The 19,214-nt window shown below is 41.0% G+C and overlaps 1 protein-coding gene across 1 annotated transcript in view; it reads right to left on the reverse strand.

Annotated features, from left to right (window-relative positions):
- Positions 1-19,214, reverse strand: part of GREM2 (gremlin 2, DAN family BMP antagonist) — a 612,157-nt gene that overhangs the window by 243,914 nt on the left and 349,029 nt on the right. The gene's annotated exons all lie outside the window — the stretch shown is intronic.

Below are 19,214 nucleotides of genomic sequence, written 5' to 3' on the forward strand. Positions count from 1 at the left end.
ACCCGGCTGGGCTGCTTGAACAAACTGAAGGGCTTACAACTGACTTATTAACTAACGGATCTGTACCTGTATTAATGAAGGTAAGCCAGACACTTCATATTATACCTGCTTCTCTTGATGTACCAGCTCTAAATAATCAGGGGGCTGGCAACACTGCTAGTGAATTGGTAGAGATTACTAACCCCCTGGTGAGTCGAATAAGCACGCCTGTTCCAACTCCCGTCATTGTGGTTGATACTGTGGATGATGGGGATGATCAAAATCATATCAATAACTCCGAGACTGCTGGGCTATCCAAAGATTCCACTTTACCTGACAACGATAATAATATCAATAACAAAGAAATCACTAATGACCCTCAGCAGAATGTAGAAGGGGCTGTTCACAGGGTGAGAGAGCCTGTAGAGGAAGCTGCAGAGGCCATAGAGTCGGTAGAGGCTGCAAAACGTCTAGCAACCCAAGAAATAACATTAAATGACGATGTGATGGAAAATGTTGATCACCCAGCAGACTCTAATGCGGTATTGGAAGCTGATAGAGATATAACTGATTTTTTCTCCTTCTCAGAAGACATTAGTTGGTCCGAGGATACTGATGAACTTGAGGAATTAGATGAAGGTGAAAATGATATAGACACTAACATAAGCTCAGAATCAGACCATAACCCTCCAAAAGAACGACGCGAAAGAAGAAGAACTATACTTAAAAAGAAGAAAGCTGCACATCACGGAGCTAATGAGCTGTCCTGGGACTACACTCCAACTGCTCTGACCCTTAATCACCCTCAGATCCCGGCCACAAAAGCACTATTTCCAGCTGCAGAACAGACAGAGTCTTCAGAAGCTACTCTGACACAAGTGATGGAAACAGTTTTACAGGCCATAGCTTCGCATCGGGAGGAGACATCCAAAGACAGTCGTAAAGCTCGAGCTGGTCTACAGAAGGTCCAGACCGTGATTCGCAAGCTCTCAAAGACAATGGGTGCTTTTACTGAAAGACTAAATGACATCGAAGATCGGATTGTCATAAATGAAACAGAAGCGGCTGCTGCAAATGAACGTATTGAAGCAAATGAAACACAGCTTCAGGATATCCGGTGGAAGCTTGAAGATTACGAAAATCGTCTCCGTAGAAACAACTTACGCGTTCTGGGGATACCGGAGAAAATGGAGGGTGAAGACTGTCGCTCTTTCATCATTCAACTATTTCGTGATACCCTTCCTGAACTTAGCACATGGGATTGGAGCTATGAAGTGCAGCGAGCTCATAGGATTCCTATATCCATAAAAGCGACAACCACCACAAGCAAATATCCACGAGCAATTCTCGTATATTTTGGGAACTTCTTGTTGCGACAAGCCATATCAGAGAAGGCTACACCTGATAAGCACCGGATCAAAGATGGCATATCCTATTTTGTACGCCCTGATTTCTGTCAATGGACAGTTGAAAGAAGATGGCGTCTCAGACAACTTATTAAGCCCTTCCAGGAGAAAAATGCTGTGGTATATTTGAACAATGCAGCGAAACTAAAAATAATTTACAAGGGTCAAACTAACTTTTTTACATCCGAGATCAAGGCCAAAGAGTATCTTGAGAGCCTATGAAAGATCATAGAAAGCATAACTGGACAATGATATGGGGATATTATTCGAGTCATGTGATTTTTTCCTTGACTCAGTTGGCTCTATTATTTGCTTAAGATATTTGTTTAAGATATATCTATACTAATTTCTACGGAGCTATATTTACTCATCTATACCACATTTTCACTATTTCTTTCTCTATTTCTCTTATTCTTATATCGCTTTAGAATAAGTCACTGATTGCATGCCTCGTTAGCTCTGGTGGGAATATGCTAATCCATCATCACAGACTCTTATGGAGTCTTTTTGCTCTTTTTGGGAGGTCAGGGGAGGGGGAGGGGGGAAAGGACAGTGGGGGGACAGGGTGGGAACCAGGAGGTGCTGGGTGAGAGGGGGGGGGAGGGGAGGGAGGGGGAAAACACAAAATGAGCAAGGTCGTAAATACTAAAGGAACTAAGTCAGATAAGCACCACGTAAAGCATAAAATAAACAAATGGGAAAGCTGAACATTGGCAGCTGGAATGTGGCAGGACTCAACGACAGAGGAAAGAGAGCTCAATTATCGCAATTAGCCTCCCACAGTTCCTGGGATATTATTTGTTTACAAGAAACTCACATTCCAATAGGAGAGATTAGTCAGCTAAAAATACCAGGCTATAACTTATTAGCTACAACAAAACAAACCACAAAAACTAGAGGGGTTTCAATATTAGCAAAAACAAGATTAGGTCCCCCAATACGGAAAAAAGCCGATAATCATGGAAGATGGGTCATTGTTCAGTTAGCTCTGGGCATAACCATCTGCTCTGTCTATGGGCCAAATATTGACGACCCTACACTATACATAGAACTTGAATCAGAACTAGCATTGTGGCCAAGAACTTTAATTCTTTGTGGAGATTTTAATTTAACATTTAGTCAATCTCAGTCTTATCAGGGTCATTATAAGTACTCTGGCCGGAAGCCAAAGATATACAGAGCAGTGGTAAACTTAATTCAGAGTCACAATCTTCTGGATATATGGACTATAAAAAATAGTAGAGACCCAGGATACACTTATTTCTCGTACCCTCACAAAAAGTATGTACGTATTGATTATATCTTTGCAACTGCTGATGTTGCTCAGAATTCTCTCGCCTTTAAAGAACCCAAGACAATATATGATCACAACGCTATTTATGCTTTAGTAGAAATACCGGGATTCAATAGAGAATACCCACAATGGACATTTGACCGTAAGTTATTGGCTAATCAGGTATATATAGAACATATAACACAATGGACAAAAGAATTCTTTGAATTAAATCAATATAGTGCATCACGGAATAGTTTATGGGACAGCTTTAAGGCGGCATTAAGGGGAGAGACTGCCACTTATGTCGCTAGCCAGAAAAAAGAACGACAAAAAACTCACGCACAAATTCTTAATAGACTAACACAATTAGAACTTACCCATGCCAATCAACTACGTTACGGAGAACAGGCTGAGGACACGTTAAGAAGGATGTTAATACTCAAGGCAGAGATAAACAATGAATTAACCCAAAAAGCAGCAGAAATTTATCAAACCAATCGAAATAAAATTTACGAAACGGGGGAGAAAATAGGAAAACACCTTGCCTTAAAGACTCGACAAACTCAATCTCGTAACACCATTCAAAGTATTGAGTTTAATGGACATAAATATACCACTCAAAAAGAGATAGCCAATTGCTTTCAAGAATATTATCAAACATTATATCAAAACGAAGATAAACACTCGACTGATGAAACTAGAGGGTTTTTAACCAACTGGCTCAGTGATACTAACATGGCACAGATTATTGATAATGACTAAAATTACATTTTGAATGTGCGGATCCTTTATTGAATTTAACTCAGACTTCATATGACTGAATATGATTGAATTGCCAGGAATTGGTATTTTTCTAATCATTTCAAACAATTTCCCATCAATCACAGCAAAACATTCAGAAGAGAATTTCAGATCTTGTAGCCATGGCTTTGTTCTTACCATGATCCAATCTGTCTGTCACTCTCTTTCACATTCTTGCAGTTTTAGAGGCTATCTCCTGCAAGACAATTTTGTAGGCGAATTAGTCAAGCCCACAAAAATATTTTGTGGTCCAGTTAGGGGATAAGAAGTGAAATCAGATTATTAACTTGAACCTTGCCCAATGCGTGTCTTATAGAACTAATTATCCTCTTTAGTCTTCTCCATCTTTGGATTGCATCGATCCTGCATGCTGTAGATCTTTCTCCCTCCTTTAGCTACTACAATTATTGAGGCAGTTGTATGCATGTCAATTTGGAAGATGGCAACTGCAATGACAGTCATCATTTGGGCTTTAGGATGCCCAGGGGTACTAACTTTAACCTGCTTCTAGGGCTGGAAAGCCTGCAACTGTCTGTCAGATGTGTTTGTCATCATCAACCACTCCCTTTTGTTTTACTATCTCTAATGGATCACTGTGGACAAGCTCATTCTTTTGGTGTTTTTGATACTTCATTGTCATCCTACTTTCTCCTGCATGCCATGAATGTTGAGTTTAGTGGCGGCTCTTTATAAATCCTGTGTATTCCCTAACCACTGTTACAGCTATGTTGAGCCTTTGTCTTCGCATCAAGTAGCATGCACTTAGGTTCGAAATGTATGCTTACAACACTTAAATCCTGACCAAGATTTGAGGGCTCTAGGTGCATCAGCCTCTTAGATATCTCCAACTGTTTTGGCAGCTATTTGTTTAAACTCCATTCTAAAAGCCTTGAGTGATACTAGTGGGACTGATAGGGGATTTCCTGAGCTCTACCTCATTGATCCACTGAAAGAGTTATTTTCCCCCTTCCAGTAAAGTCTTTACACAGTTTTAAATCTGAGTGTTGCTTTACCTTACAGAGATGTCTTACAATTACCCCTTTTGTTTCTTCCAGCTCAATTCACCTAGGAATATTCTCCTCTGCCGATCATCTGACAACATGATGTGTCCTTCGTACCAATCATCAATATCCTCGCAGAATTTATACTGTACTGTAGCAATGGCCTTATCAAAAGGTGTCTATAGGGTCTGCAATCATGTTTACAGATTATTCAAAAGTAGGTGCTGTCTGATCCCATTTGGCGGGCCACAGGTAGACATGGCTATTAGACCACAACCATGATGGGGAGGGCCATTTCCCTCTGGTGTATTGGGATCAGTCCTACCATGGATCTGCAAATTGTGCTAAGTACACCCTCTGTACTCTTGACTCCATGGGTAAAGAGGAAAATATATCAAAGGCTTCTCAGGGAGGTAGTATGGGGCAGAGACTAAGAACTCAAACATTCAAACAACAGGCACAATATTTAACTTTCTAATCCACTGCTTGTCTTATTTAAACGGTAGGGCTTTAATGTTGCAGAAAACCACAATACTACACACATTAATGGTGTTTCAGCTGCAGAGTTGAGCATTCAAGCTCCCTACCATCTACAGCTTACCTATTCCAACTCTGCAGGTGCCCCAGTTTCTTCAGTGATGTAGTATAAATAAATAGCCATAGGTGCGACGTTACTAAACAAGTACCATGTAGGGTAACTTGTAGGTTACATCATTCAATTCTTGAGCAAAAGTAGTTTCCGCTGGCAAGTGTTAACTTCAAACTAGCAGGCTTATCTTTGTGTAATCAAGACACAGTCTTTCAGTCTTTCAATGCCAGGGCCCATACTACCTGTTTCAGTAGTAAAGTGGCTTGGTGCAGAGCAGGATTGAATATATGTTTAGGCTACATCATCAGCGTCTTCATCTGTGGTGCAGAGAGTGGATTGTGGCTTCACTCCTTGTTTGGCCACTGGAAAAAGCATTGCAAGACTGGTTTGCTGATCCCGTTGTCCCCACCGCTTTATGCCTTAGTGGCTGAGCATCTTGCATGCGCCCTAAGAAAATACCACTGCCACAGGGGGATTAGATTGCCTAAATATATCCTTTTTGTGTCAGCATATGCGGGTGAAATGTTTTTGTATGTCAGAGATACGGGGACTAAGTTGTCCTCGATCCTAGATGAGGTGGAATGATACAGGGAATTGTCTGGACTCAAATCAATTGGGCTAAATCAACAATTTATCCTCTATCCCTAGCGATGGTACCCATCGTCTAGACTACCCCCATCGGTGAACCTCAGACCCGATCCGTTATCTAGGAATACTGGTACACACGGACTCGGAGCTGGTTCTTAGTGAAAACTATGGCAAAGCAATTAGGAGCCTATAGGAAACCGTAGATGGGTGGATCGCCGTCCCTTGTCCTTATTGGGACGCATATCCCTTATGAAGATGGTGGTGCTCCCTAGATTTATTTTTTTTAAATATCCCAATCTTGCTCCTTGGGCACATGTTTAAGATAATTCGCTCTCTGTTAGTGAGACTGGCTCGGGCAGGAAAACAGCCACATGTCAAATGGGACATTCTCACACAACCATACTCTATGGGAGGACTGGGGGCTCCAGATTTAGAGCTATATTACAGAGTGGCACAGGGTTCCCATGCTTTTCACTGGATTCACAATGAAATGCGCCCTCCACAAATGGTGATCGAAAAGGTGGCGGCACACCCAATCCGCTTCTGCTATTGCTCTTTCATGCTCCCTTCAGGATGACTTACATTCTTGACTCTGTCAACTCTGTAGTGCATGCCTGGCAGAATCTATTGAAGAGACAGGAGGGCACGGTCCTGTACTCCCCCTGACTCAGATTGAGTGGTGTCACTGGCTGCTATGTGGTGAAAGTGGATATATGATGTTACAACGCGCACTTTTAGCACGCATACCATTACAACGGATTTATTACAACGCAAGTCATTTTACAACGCATACCTTTACAACGCAAAACACTACAACGCAGATACTATTACAATGCATACCATTACAACGTAAGTATAGGTAAGTATATAATAATAATAAATAATTTTAAAATATAATGTAAATATGTATTAATGTATTATTTAATTTAAATATTTGTTATATATTTAATAATTAAAATTATTAATTAAATTAATTTTAATTTTATTATTTGTAAAAATAGGTTAAAAATACCCCTGTACCCCAAAACCCAAACCCAGCCCTAAAACCTAAAAATACCCCTGTACCCCAAAACCCAAACCCAGCCCTAAAACCTAAAAATACCCCTGTACCCCAAAACCTAAACCCAGCCCTAAAACCTAAAAATACCCCTGTACCCCAAAACCCAAACCCAGCCCTAAAACCTAAAAATACCCCTGTACCCCAAAACCCAAACCCAGCCCTAAAACCTAAAAATACCCCTGTACCCCAAAACCCAAACCCAACCCTAAAACCTAAAAATACCCCTGTACCCCAAAACCCAAACCCAGCCCTAAAACCTAAAAATACCCCTGTACCCCAAAACCCAAACCCAACCCTAAAACCAAAAAATACCCCTGTACCCCAAAACCCAAACCCAACCCTAAAACCTAAAAACACCCCTGTACCCCAAAACCCAAACCCAGCCCTAAAACCTAAAAATACCCCTGTACCCCAAAACCCAAACCCAACCCTAAAACCTAAAAATACCCCTGTACCCCAAAACCCAATGTTTATAAAAAAAGATAAACTTACCAATAATTAAACTTACGATGTAATGGTATGCGTTGTAATAGTATGTGCGTTGTAGTGTAATGCGATGTAATGGTATGCGTTGTAAAATGACATGCGTTGTAATAGTATCCGTTGTAATGGTATGCGTTGTAAAAAATCCGTGGTAACAGTTACATACCGGTGAAAGTGGATGGGGCAGGCCCTTGCGACACTTGATATTACCAAGATAGGGGAACTGTTTTCTGAGGGCCAAGCCCTCGGATGGGCTGAGGTCGATATTGAGAGGCACAAATATACGCCACTAGCGCGTTTCCACTTTCACAGGTAGAGGCATGCTCTGCTTGGGTTGCTGGGTGAGGACATGTTGGAAGCGCTCTCTCACCTTTTGCGTTCCACTTTCTATTGTCTACGATATAACGCAGGACTATAGAAAAAATCCACTACACTAAAGCTAGATTGGAATGGCAGACTGATTTGGAGGTGGCACTTGATGACACTTGTTGTTGCGAGGTCACACAGCAAGTATCCCTGAATGGTAGGCATCGCCTGATCCATTTAAATTCCTCAAAAGAGTTTATTGTACACCGGAGAGGTTGTTTTGATATGGCCTTCGTGATTCTGCAGATTGTGAGTGTTGTGGACCTGAATCAGTTATGTTTTTACATATTGCCTGAATATGCCAAATGATAGTGAAGTATTAGGAATAGATCTTTCAAATACTGAATTAAATCACTGGTCTTTCAATTCCATTGGACCCACTACAGGCATTACTATGGTACACTGGGAAGTTGCAGAAAGAGATGCGAAAACGAATAGATATGGGGCTGTTGCTTGCCAAACGCAGGATTGCAATGCGCTGGGCAAGTGGACCGGTGCAGTAAGTTACTGATTGGTACAAAGATATGAGGTAACACACAATCTGAATTGTATAATGACTTGTTGCCTCCCCAAAGCCACCCCAAGAGCTTTTGGGGTCTCTACCAGCAGTACTTAGCTGGCAAAGAAACAGGAGAGGCTGAATATCAAGGCCTGGCTTAAGTTTGACAAATTGTAGGCTGGCTTGCAAGATATCAGGGGGCATTTTCTACCTGATGAATCCATGTGTGATGTAATGCTAATGATGGTTAATGCTATGCGGGGGGGTGGGCAGGGAGTTGTGGGCCTTTGGCTGGTAATACTGATGTACCCCAGAGGAATTGCTATATACTTGTGTCATATGAGGCGAGATTGCTTTGTAATAATTCACCATGAATGTACACTGTGCATTGTAATTGAGCCACTGTAATTATATGCTTTTTTTCTTTTCAATAAAAAACGTTAATACGTTTTTTAAAAAGCTGATGCTCGTCTTCTGCAGTTGCAGCCTATGGTAGGGGGAGGGAAGGGCATCCACTACAACAGTGAGATTCATATGGCAGTGGTGTGCCATATGTCTAGGCAGCAGCAGCATGGTTCTCTTTGGATCATTGAGTAGGGGTGCTGGATGGCAGGCTGTTGTTCTGGCTTGCTGTTACTTCACACAGTTCCGTGGTTGACCCTTCACAATCAGTTGAGAATCAGTTGCACTGCCAATGTCAGCCAGTTCTTCTAAGTGCTCTTTATGCTGAGAAAATCGCTGGGCATCTCCTCCTAAACAGTTTCTTCTCTTGCAGTGCATATCACTCTCCTTCCTCTCTGAGCAGGGCGACAGACTTGTAGACTCCAGGCAAAATCATACCTTCTCAAAGTAGCTCGATGGAAGATACCCCACCTAAATATACATATCATGGAGTGAAGGCACGATTAAGACTTGATTGTATGGTACTTTCTCTACCCTTGATACCATTTCTCCCACAATTCTCCATTGAATACACCACTAGGAGTGACCATTCTTATCAACACACTTACTTCAACCTAAACCGACCTAAAAATCAGGTCAATCCAGCAATGTAAGGAAATATCTACTCAATTGGTCTAAAGCGCCTTAAATGGACAAATAAAACTTTACAGGAGCTAAAAAACACAATAAAATAATAAATAACAGCAAGCAGGAATGAGAATCCAAATAAAATACAAGCATGGACAAACCTCACTTCAAAATAGACATTAATAATGTTGGGAAAACCAAAACAAGTAACAAGAAATAAAAACTGAAAGGAACTAACGAAAGAAGTTCAAATCCTGAAACCTGAAGTAAAGAAAGCCATTAGGAAATTAAAAGCAGCGGATCCTGATCTAACAGCATGGGAATCTGCACGTCCGCTGAGGAAAGAATACAAAGAAAAGTTAAGGGAACTTAAAAGAAAAGGAAATGAGAGATAATGGTCAAAATTACTGTTTAGTGCTAGACAAACTAACTCTAGCGCCTTCTGGGAAATAATAAATAACCTGAATAGACCAGTGAATGCCTTCACCTCAAATGTACAAGAGCAAGATTGGGCCAATTTTCTAACAAGAAGATTCACGAAGATTACAACTTCCTAACAACTGTTTCTGAAGCATCGGGATGGTTCTGAACAACAAGATCAAGTGATGGCAACAAGAAATCCAACAAAAAATCCAGAGAATTCCAGCTTCCAAAAGAAGGTATTTATAGTTTAACAGAAAAAATTGATTTGTTATCTTATTCAGCTGAGGAAATAATTAACATGATACGGAAAGGCAGAAGAGATGGTGCACAAGGGCCCAATGGTAATCCTCAAGCAATTTTCAAACATGACCCAACTTTCTGGAGCAAAGATCTTGCCACACTACATAAAGACATTGAGCAATTAAATCATGTTCCACCCAGTCGGCAAGGCACAATTCTCACACCAATCTTTAAAGTTGGAGATAGAACAATCCAGTCAAATTACAGGTTAATCACTGTATTAGATGTAGAAGCAAAGTACTATGCCTCTCTGATATTGGCAGACCTGATCGACTGTTCAGACAAGTTTAGCTTGATTCCGATCAATCAGGAGGGTTTTAGAAAAGTATCCGAACAATCAATAATATTCTAACCCTTTCACTAATAGCAGACAAATGCAAGCGGAAGAAACAACAACGGTATCTTTGCTTTATAGACCTGAAGGTAGCATTCGATAGTGTGGAATGTCACCACCTGTGAAAAAAACTGCAAATTTGGAACATCCCTGATAGAATATTAAGAGGTGTACTACTATTTTACTCACAAACATGGATAAGAATAAAGTTGAGCGATGGCACTAGATTATCACAAAAGCTGAATACAAACAAAGGCTTAAAGCAAGGATGCATGTTGGCGCTGCACCATTTCAACTAATTTATATCTGACTTGACAAAACTGCTGGATAGGATCAACTCTTATCCACTGCAATTGGGGAAGTTATTGTTATCACATCTTTCATATGCAGACACTGTGGTGTTAATGAGCCTAAATAAGGTTGGTCTCCGAAGGTCAATAACGGAATTGTTGGAATATATATCAACTAGCAAACTAGAAATCAATCTACTAAAAAGGAAAAACAATGCTTCTTAGTAATCGTCCAAGTACTAAGCAGAATGTCTTGCTTGATGGCAAACCACTAGTGGAAGTAACCAGTTAAAAATACTTGGGGTTTTACATGGATAACAGACTAAACCATCAAGAGGAGAAGAATTATATATCATAGAGAACTAGTGCATTAGTATTTGCCTTAAGGACCCTGGCAAAATATCTGAAGGGCCCATCCTATGAACCATTGCTGTCTGTGATAGCAGCAAAAATGCTGCCAACAATAAAGTATGGCAGCATTGCCTTACACAGTAAAGATTCTGCCCTTCTGAACAATCTGTTGGTTACAACCTATAAAAAGGTCTTTCAGATCTACCGATCAGCATCACCATCCCAAGTGTGACTTGAATTTGGGCTTATAAATGAAACATTATGTAGAATGTACACCACAATAAAGCTTTGGTATTGGCAGAAACAGAATACAGTGTGTTCCTTACTCAATAAGGTCTTATGTACAGAACTTGAAAACGATAAAAAATCAGCACATAATATCTCCAAAAAGCATTAACAACTACATTGCTATGGAACAATAGCCTCCCTTTTTCAACCGTTGAGCAAGTCATACACAAAACAGCAAAACTCCATTCCTTGGTACTGGATAAAAATACCATCGGCCATAGATCGTATGCCTGGATGGTGATAAAAAATTATAAGACCCTTGCACCAGCACCTTATTTAAGCATTACTTTTTCTGTACATCTAAAAAGACAGTTGATGGGCCTATGCTTTGGAGTATTACCGTCAATTTTGGACCAGCCAAGCTGGGTTCATAAAAGACCAACAATATACCGACTTTGCAGCAACAAAAAAGAGGACCTTATTCATTTAATCTATATATGCCCCAAACTTTACACAGCATGAGTCACTTTATTAAGAAAAGCCTTATTCACCAGAGGAATAAGGTCCTGAAGAGCGGCTATAACGCAAGGGTTAGATCTGTCAGATCCTCAAATGAACTGCAAACTGATAAAAAATTCTCAACCGTCATGATCAGGCATGGAAAAAACAAAATTCAACAGGAGCATCAACCATATCCTTTAAAATGATTTGGTGTTACATTATGGGTTTTAATGTACGGATAAACATAAAATAAATATGCAATTAAATACGGCATTTCATTTTGTAGGCCAGAGGTTTCATGTTTTATAGAGAATAAATGATCATTTAATTTATTCAATCGTTATGAAATCCTATTCTACCATGAATTTTGGCATAAAGTAAAAATGGTGCTATTGAACTCGGAAACCAAATCCTGTCGAACAAGTTATTTAGATTATTATGAACCAAGACTGAAGCTTTACTTGACCTCTGTTTAAGATGATATTAGATTTTACTATCTATGATTAGGGCCATTACTGGATGCCTCTCTAACATGAGGATCAGGGGGGTATTTTGAAGAACATGAAAACGTTCTGAATTATTAAGAGATTTTATTTTACAGGTAAGGAACTCTATTGGATGTACAAGAATATTAATAATTGTAACTACTGAGGGTGTATACCCAGAAACGTGTAATTTTGTTTTAAAAGCATGAAGATATTTTATTGTACTTGTTTTTAACTATGCGAAAAAAGTTAAGGTTTTTTTAATTAACTAAACAATAAACTTTCATTAATTAACATTTATTTTACCAACCTCTGAAGATTGAAAGGTTGAGTGAACTCACCAGTATTGGAACCTGTGGCCATAAAGTTTCTTGAGTAGATGCATTAGTTCACTGAATCACCAGCCTCAGCAAAGATTAGGCTTCCCTTCTTTTGGCGACCCTTTAATATTGACATATTCCATGCATGGCTTATATCTAGGTGCTCTGACTGGTGCGCAAATATGTCCATAGGAAAAACCCTGCAAATAGTCCATGACAAACATGTTTCCTATAAGCTCTCTTGTGTTTGAAGGTCACCCTTGCTCTGTATACTCCATGTCCTCATGCACCACACACATTGTAAAGGAGGCTTTGCAGGGTCTTCATTTAATTTCATGTGCTTTTTCAAAAAACAATGACAACATCGCTGTGCTTATCACATTAGGAAGCTCAATACAATATCGCTGATCTTTATAGCGATCTGTTCTTTGCTATCTTTCTCTAGTTCAGAAGCACAATTTTAGCCATTTTGGAGTAATGACAAATCAACAAAGAGGTACTCAACAAATAATAAATGTATAAACACATTCTTCTGGGTAACCAAAAAATCTAAAATCAAAGTCAATCCAGCACTTTGTTGTGCCATATTCATAAAAACAATAATGTGGCTCAAATCCTCGATTACAAGGTTCATTCTTAACTGTCACCCCCTTGCAAACCCCTGTTTTCAATGGTGTCACAAAAATAAATCAGTCCGAATCTCAGCCGCCTCCTTCATGATCAAAGAAAAATGGTGGGCAGAGTTCGTGCTGTTGAGACCGCCATAGCAGACCTGTCCCCTGCCACAAAATGAACATTCAGCCATGATCCATGATATGTTTGATCAGATCCGTACCTTGGAGCCAGAGTCGAAAATCAGAAGGGCAGTGCATGCTATAATAATATTTGAGTTGTTAGCCTTCCCAAACACATTGAGGGGCATTTGAGGATCTCTTTTATTGAGGACTGGTTACAGAATGTGGTAGCTCCAGAGGGTTTATCCATATTTTAAACACTGGAGCTGGCTCACAGGGTGCAGGCTTGGCCTCCTGCACTGGGCATGCCACCCAGCCATGTGGTGGCCCAGCTCCTTTATTTTTGAGGCTGAGACTGAGACTATGTCAAGTGGAAATGACCAGAGTCTTTATTTTCAAAGATTTCACAGCAGGTGTCCAAAAGCTTAGAGCTTCTTTTCTTATTGACAAGAAAGATTGTGAGAACTTGCTATCCCCAATGCAATACTATTCCCGGCCAAACTTGTAGGTCAGCAAAATTGCAAATCATTATTTTTCAACACTCCGCAGGCTCGATGCCTAAAAAAATGCTCGGGTCGGCTGATCCACAAGATGACCTTCCTGCACCACAATGATGCAAACATTACTCAAGGAGGCAGTGAACAATAAGGCCATGTCAACAGCAGGCCCGAGCGGGCAGGGACTGGGCTCTAGCTGAGGTGGCTCTGATGGGGTGCTCCAGAGGGGACTGTAAAAGTGTGGCCACCTCTGGTTACAATGAAAGAATTTCTCCTTGTTATTCCACTCCTACGCCTCAACAGGGGAAGCATACAATTCTGATTCATTACCAAGTTTACAATTCCTCGTAAATATGGGAATGCTTTAGATTCCATGGGTATTGAGTGGGAACGCTCAGTGTTCTGATGAAAGGGGCACATATTTTTAAGGCAATTAAAAGCAATGTAAACTGGCTTTGCATAGCCTTGTAAATATGATGTGGCACATTGCGCCACTGAAGCATCAAGAAAGTGCTGATGGCGCAAAAGTGCCACTAGGGCCTCATAAATGAGGCCCGAAATGTTTGAAGAAAAGGATTTTCTAAATACTGGAACATGCGTATTTTCGTTTGTAAAGCACTGAAATCTGAATATTGTTCCCCATTGCAATGACTCATAATAGGTGGGATTAATGACACCAGTTTCAAACCCCAATATATAAGCATTTAACAGGTGCTATAAACAGCACCTGTTCCTAGGGGTGGTCTCGGTCCCTGTTCGGTGAGACCTTGTGACTAATGCTACCAGCCACAAACACTACACAGAAACGTACGCATACACAGTGAGTAATTGCTCAACCCGGTACGTGGGTGAATGAGGCACACCCCCAGCATCAATTTATGAAATGTCCCATTTTCTCCTCTCCAACCTTTCCGTCCTTCTAATCTCCCTCAGGCTTATAGCTTCAAATGCAGTAGAGACTGCTGACAGTGCTGCTAAAACATATTGCATATAGGTGTTAATACTCACAGGACAAAAACATATGTGATTATGATAGGAAATTAAAGAAAACCAAGATCAAAAAACAATGATACCACTCTTTAGCGTTCAAAACTATCTTGTTACACTTTCTAACCCAGTAAACAAATATAGAAGAACAAAGGAATGTAGGTTAAAGTTTGCTGATGAAATATGGAAGCTTTTTTGCAGCTGTAGGTAAAATGTGCCGTTCTGTCATGGCAATACGTTTTACAGTAATTGAACACTGAAAGAGGTAATTACAAATTACCCAACGGAGCCTTTCTATCATTCATTGGTTTTCCAAACGGATTCTAATGTATTCATTATGTTACTATATTTATTGTAATACATAAGCTCAAAACATGAAGGCAGGATAGTAAAAGTGGAGAAGAAAAGACCATTAACAAACTCAACATCCAACCGATCAACAAAAGAGCCTCTTGAAGTGCTTTCTGAAAGGCAGAGAGATGACTCCGGTCTGATCACTATAGAGAGGTGATTCCATAATTTACAGCCCAATACATAAAAAATCCTATTAACCCGAGATTTGCCCTTCACCTGAGGCACAATTCCAGTCAGGTTGATTGATACAAATTAAGGGGCCGATTAGGATGGCGGTGAATCCGCATCCTCCGGGCCGGCGGAAGCCACCGCCTGCCTGGAGGATGCAGATTCACCGCCGCGGACATTTGAAACACCCACCGCCACATTAGGATGGCGGTGGGATCAGCGGCGGACGGTAATTCCGTCCGCCGCTGATCCGCAGTGTATGCAGGCAAATATGGTGGCGGTGTCTGCAAGACACCGCCAGCCATATTAGGATGCAGGCTGAAACATGCTTTTCCATGGCGGCTTTTCCGCCGTGGAAAAGCATGTGGTCTTTTGTATTTGGGGGCCCATTGATGGCACCCAGGGTGTTGGGGGTGCACTTGGGGGTACCTTTGGTACCCCCCTGCATTTACATGCACAAAGCGGCAGCCTGCCGCTTTGTGCATGTAAATGCATAGCATGCATTTTTAACCTTGCGGCGGGTGCTGCTTCAAGCAGCACCCGCCGCAAGGTTAAAGATACAGGGTGTGACCGCCAGGGTGGCAGTCACATCCTAATTGGTATGGAGGGACCGCCGCTGCCCCTGCGAATGGTCCCTCCACCTCGGGGGTGGCAGACGGACGCAGGTCCGTCCGCCATCCTAATAGGCCTCTAAGTGTGTAAGCCAGATAAGGAGGCCCTAAAATAGAAAGGCATTTGAAAACCCAAAACCCAAGTAAAACTTGAAAAATAGATATAGGAATGCTAAAGACAGTACTGCAATATGTGCTTTAGAGGTTTTTGAGGATTAAGTGTAGTCTAGCAGCAAAATTGCATAATTCAGGACCAGAAGACCTTGGTTTCAATTCCAGCTTCACCACCTCATCATATTATGTGATTCTGGGCAAAACTCTGTATGTTCCTGATTCCCATTGTGCTTGTCTGACAAGTATTGGGAGCGTTTAAAAACGGTCAATGTGCAGGGCTCACTATATATGCTGGTAATAAGTTGACTCAACCACCACTGTGAAATAACAAACTCAGAGTTACATCTCAGGTTGTGCCCAAGAGGCCCTCTTATGACAAAGTAATCTGCACTTCATTCATTACGTTAAGAGCAGCATAAACTGTTCCTTCCTATCGGCGCCCGTATTTAAATTCGGATAATTCGATTTTTATCTGTTGCTCTTGTGTTTTAAGCACTTTTTTCTTTCACGTGTTTCATGTATTTTAATTCTCGAATTGTAATCATTTTTTTTATCCAAATAAGTCAAAAGACTATGTTGATATGCACTTTAATAGACCTAAAGGTCTAAATAAAAGAAATATATTATTATTATATAAGAAAATGTATTAATTGCTATTGACCAAATACGATTTTAAAAAAAGAATTCGGTGTCTCAGAGGTGCCTGGAAGACATTTGCACTGAACCACTGCAGATGTAAGGGTTATCACATTTGACCTGCACTGAATGCATAGGTTTCCTTTTGTTATTCTTGAAGGGAATACCTGTTTGGTGCAACTTTTCTTTTTGCCTTTGCACACAGCAAACGCACTTTGCCCGATACAAATGAGGTACAATTGTACTGTGGTGGCTGTACCTCAGCAGAGGCTAGTCACGGTCTGAATCTCACTTCATCCAGTCTCCCTAATTACCAATTTTGTATGCCCCTCCCCCAGCTTGTCCACATTGTTTCCTTCCCTCACCTTGAGGAATCAATGCCTGTGTTGTAGGTCTGCATATATGTCCCAACTCTGAGCCATGGGTCACGTGAGGTCAGTGACGCAGTTGCATTCTATACAATTATTGTGGCTCCCCAGGCAAACTATGGAGGGCCCCTGAGTCTCCCACATCTCACAGACATTCATTGGCCTTGGGTTTAATGGGGGCTCTTGAAAGGGTGGAGCCACTCTGAAAGGATGAGGGCCCCCCTTGTGCTACAAGGGCATCAGCAGTCTGTGCTAACCTCCTGCAAGGACCCTAAAATTCATGATAAACATCAAGCCCACTGTGGATCCTGCGTAAGGTTCAGCGATCATGCATCTTTAGCAGTGATACCTTTGCCAGTTTCCGCAGAAGGCCAGACCTTGTTGGACAGCACTTTGTCGCATCACTTTAGCATTCTCTTTGTCTTCCTCTAAATGACAGTTGCATGATACGCGTAAAGTGGTTCCAGATATCTCAAAGCGTTCATACTGCCAATGCGACCATGCGAGATGGTGTTGCTTACACTGGCCATTAAAGGCGCACTTACAGCCCCTCAAGCCATGGCAGTTACTGATTGTTTTGTGATGTGTTTTTCCATAAATCATTAATGGATGGAGGTTGCCAAAGGGAGCACTTATCTTTCCGTGGAGTTACTACTGTTTTATATCAGACATGTTATGTGATATGTTCTACATAGCAAAGCCAAAATACATAGGGCCCTATTACAAGTGCCCTGTTCATCTAGGTGCAAGTACAAAAGTCGTCTTACTTTCATTCCAGGAGACAGATCCCAAAACATTTTTGGCTTGTTTACATGTACTTGGTGCAGTGGTAAGTAATACAGTGCTTGGAGTGTACAATTTTAAAAAGTACTATGAAAGCAGATTTTGTGGATATGGTGATATGTGACAAGAATATTGGTACTGAAATAAAAAGCACAACAACATCTCATAATATTACACCTCATGAGGGACACTATACCACAAGAAACACAACACCAATTAAACAAAAGCGTAAAAGTAAATGTGCAATGCAATACATTGTGAAAAGAAAACAACAGAATACCAGCACAAAACACACCTCAACAATGCATAATACATCAGTGCAGTACAGCATAACAACACAGAACACCAACACAATAAAAAAACACAAGAATACACCAACACAAAGCAACACAACAGCACATATTTACTATTGTGCCGTTTTCTGTTTTGTTGTATTTTGCTATCTGTTGTTGTAGTGCGTTTTCTGTTCTGGTGTTTTGTGGCACATTAATATGATGGGTTTTGGGGTACAAGAGTATTTGGTAGAATGGGCCATCCAAGTCAGAATTAGGGGGGGTAGAGATGTATACAGCACTACTTGAACTTCAAAGTCACTGCCTCTGCGCACACACATAGAACTTCACACTAGCCTAAGGGGGTGAGAACACATATCAAACAATAATTACAACCCTTGTCATGGTGAACCACAAAAGTGACGAAATAAATCAGTGTTTAACCCTCTGGTAGTTTGGTACATCAAAGCCAGGTTTAACTTAAAAGCAATGCGTAAAATATGTATGCAGTACTCGTACAGTAATAAAGTGAAAACCCAACAGAGGAAAAATTCCAAACTTATTTGGAAACATAGAGTACATTTTAATAAATAAATGTACACCTACATCCAGAAGTCCCAATAAGTAGGATTGGAGATGTTTTGTCACACTATGCTGTGTCAAAGTCAAAACTGAAGGTTGACCACAATAGATCATGGGTTGAAAACAGAGACCACATTTGTCCCATGGAAATTTTACCTTCCTTAAAAAATTTTGGGGAGAAAAAGTGGTTGTCGATGAGTCATTGATGGTCAAGGTGCAAGCTGAATATGAAGCAGGGCAGATTTAGAAACTTTTTTGTAAGAAAAGTGGACGTCAATGAGTTGTTGGCGGGGCAAGGTGTAAGCTGAATCCAAAGCAGGACTCGATGTCCGGAGGGGGTGCTGAAAGCGTGGTCTCAGTGCGGTCATTGACAAAGGCGGGAAAGCCCAGAGTGGGCAAAGTCTGAAGTCTATGCCCAGGAAGGCCTCGACAGGTTGCTGCTCGGCATAGGACCCAATTAAGCCTTCTATGTTTAGACTTAAAAACATTTCTGGAAGTCAGATCTCCTTAAGTGGGGCAGAAGCTTCAATGGCGATCCCAGTCTCCATTGGTCATCCAGTTAGAAAGTTGGCAAAACGTTTTTAAGTGGCAGTGTTTGCAGTGTGGACAGGAGGACCACACTAAAACCATTTAGGGTACTCTACCTATGGATTAGCACTTGGGGTTAGGAATCACACCAAGTGATTCCATCAGTAGAGCCCAAGGCAGGTCTTGTTGGTACTAGTCCACTAAGCAGTTGTAGGGAGCAATTCCTCTCAAAGCTATTTGTTTCCCTGTAGCTTAAATAGGAGTTCAGCCA

This window comes from Lissotriton vulgaris, chromosome 6 (assembly GCF_964263255.1).
Source record: "Lissotriton vulgaris chromosome 6, aLisVul1.2, whole genome shotgun sequence".
Classification (NCBI taxonomy): Eukaryota; Metazoa; Chordata; class Amphibia; order Caudata; family Salamandridae; genus Lissotriton; species Lissotriton vulgaris.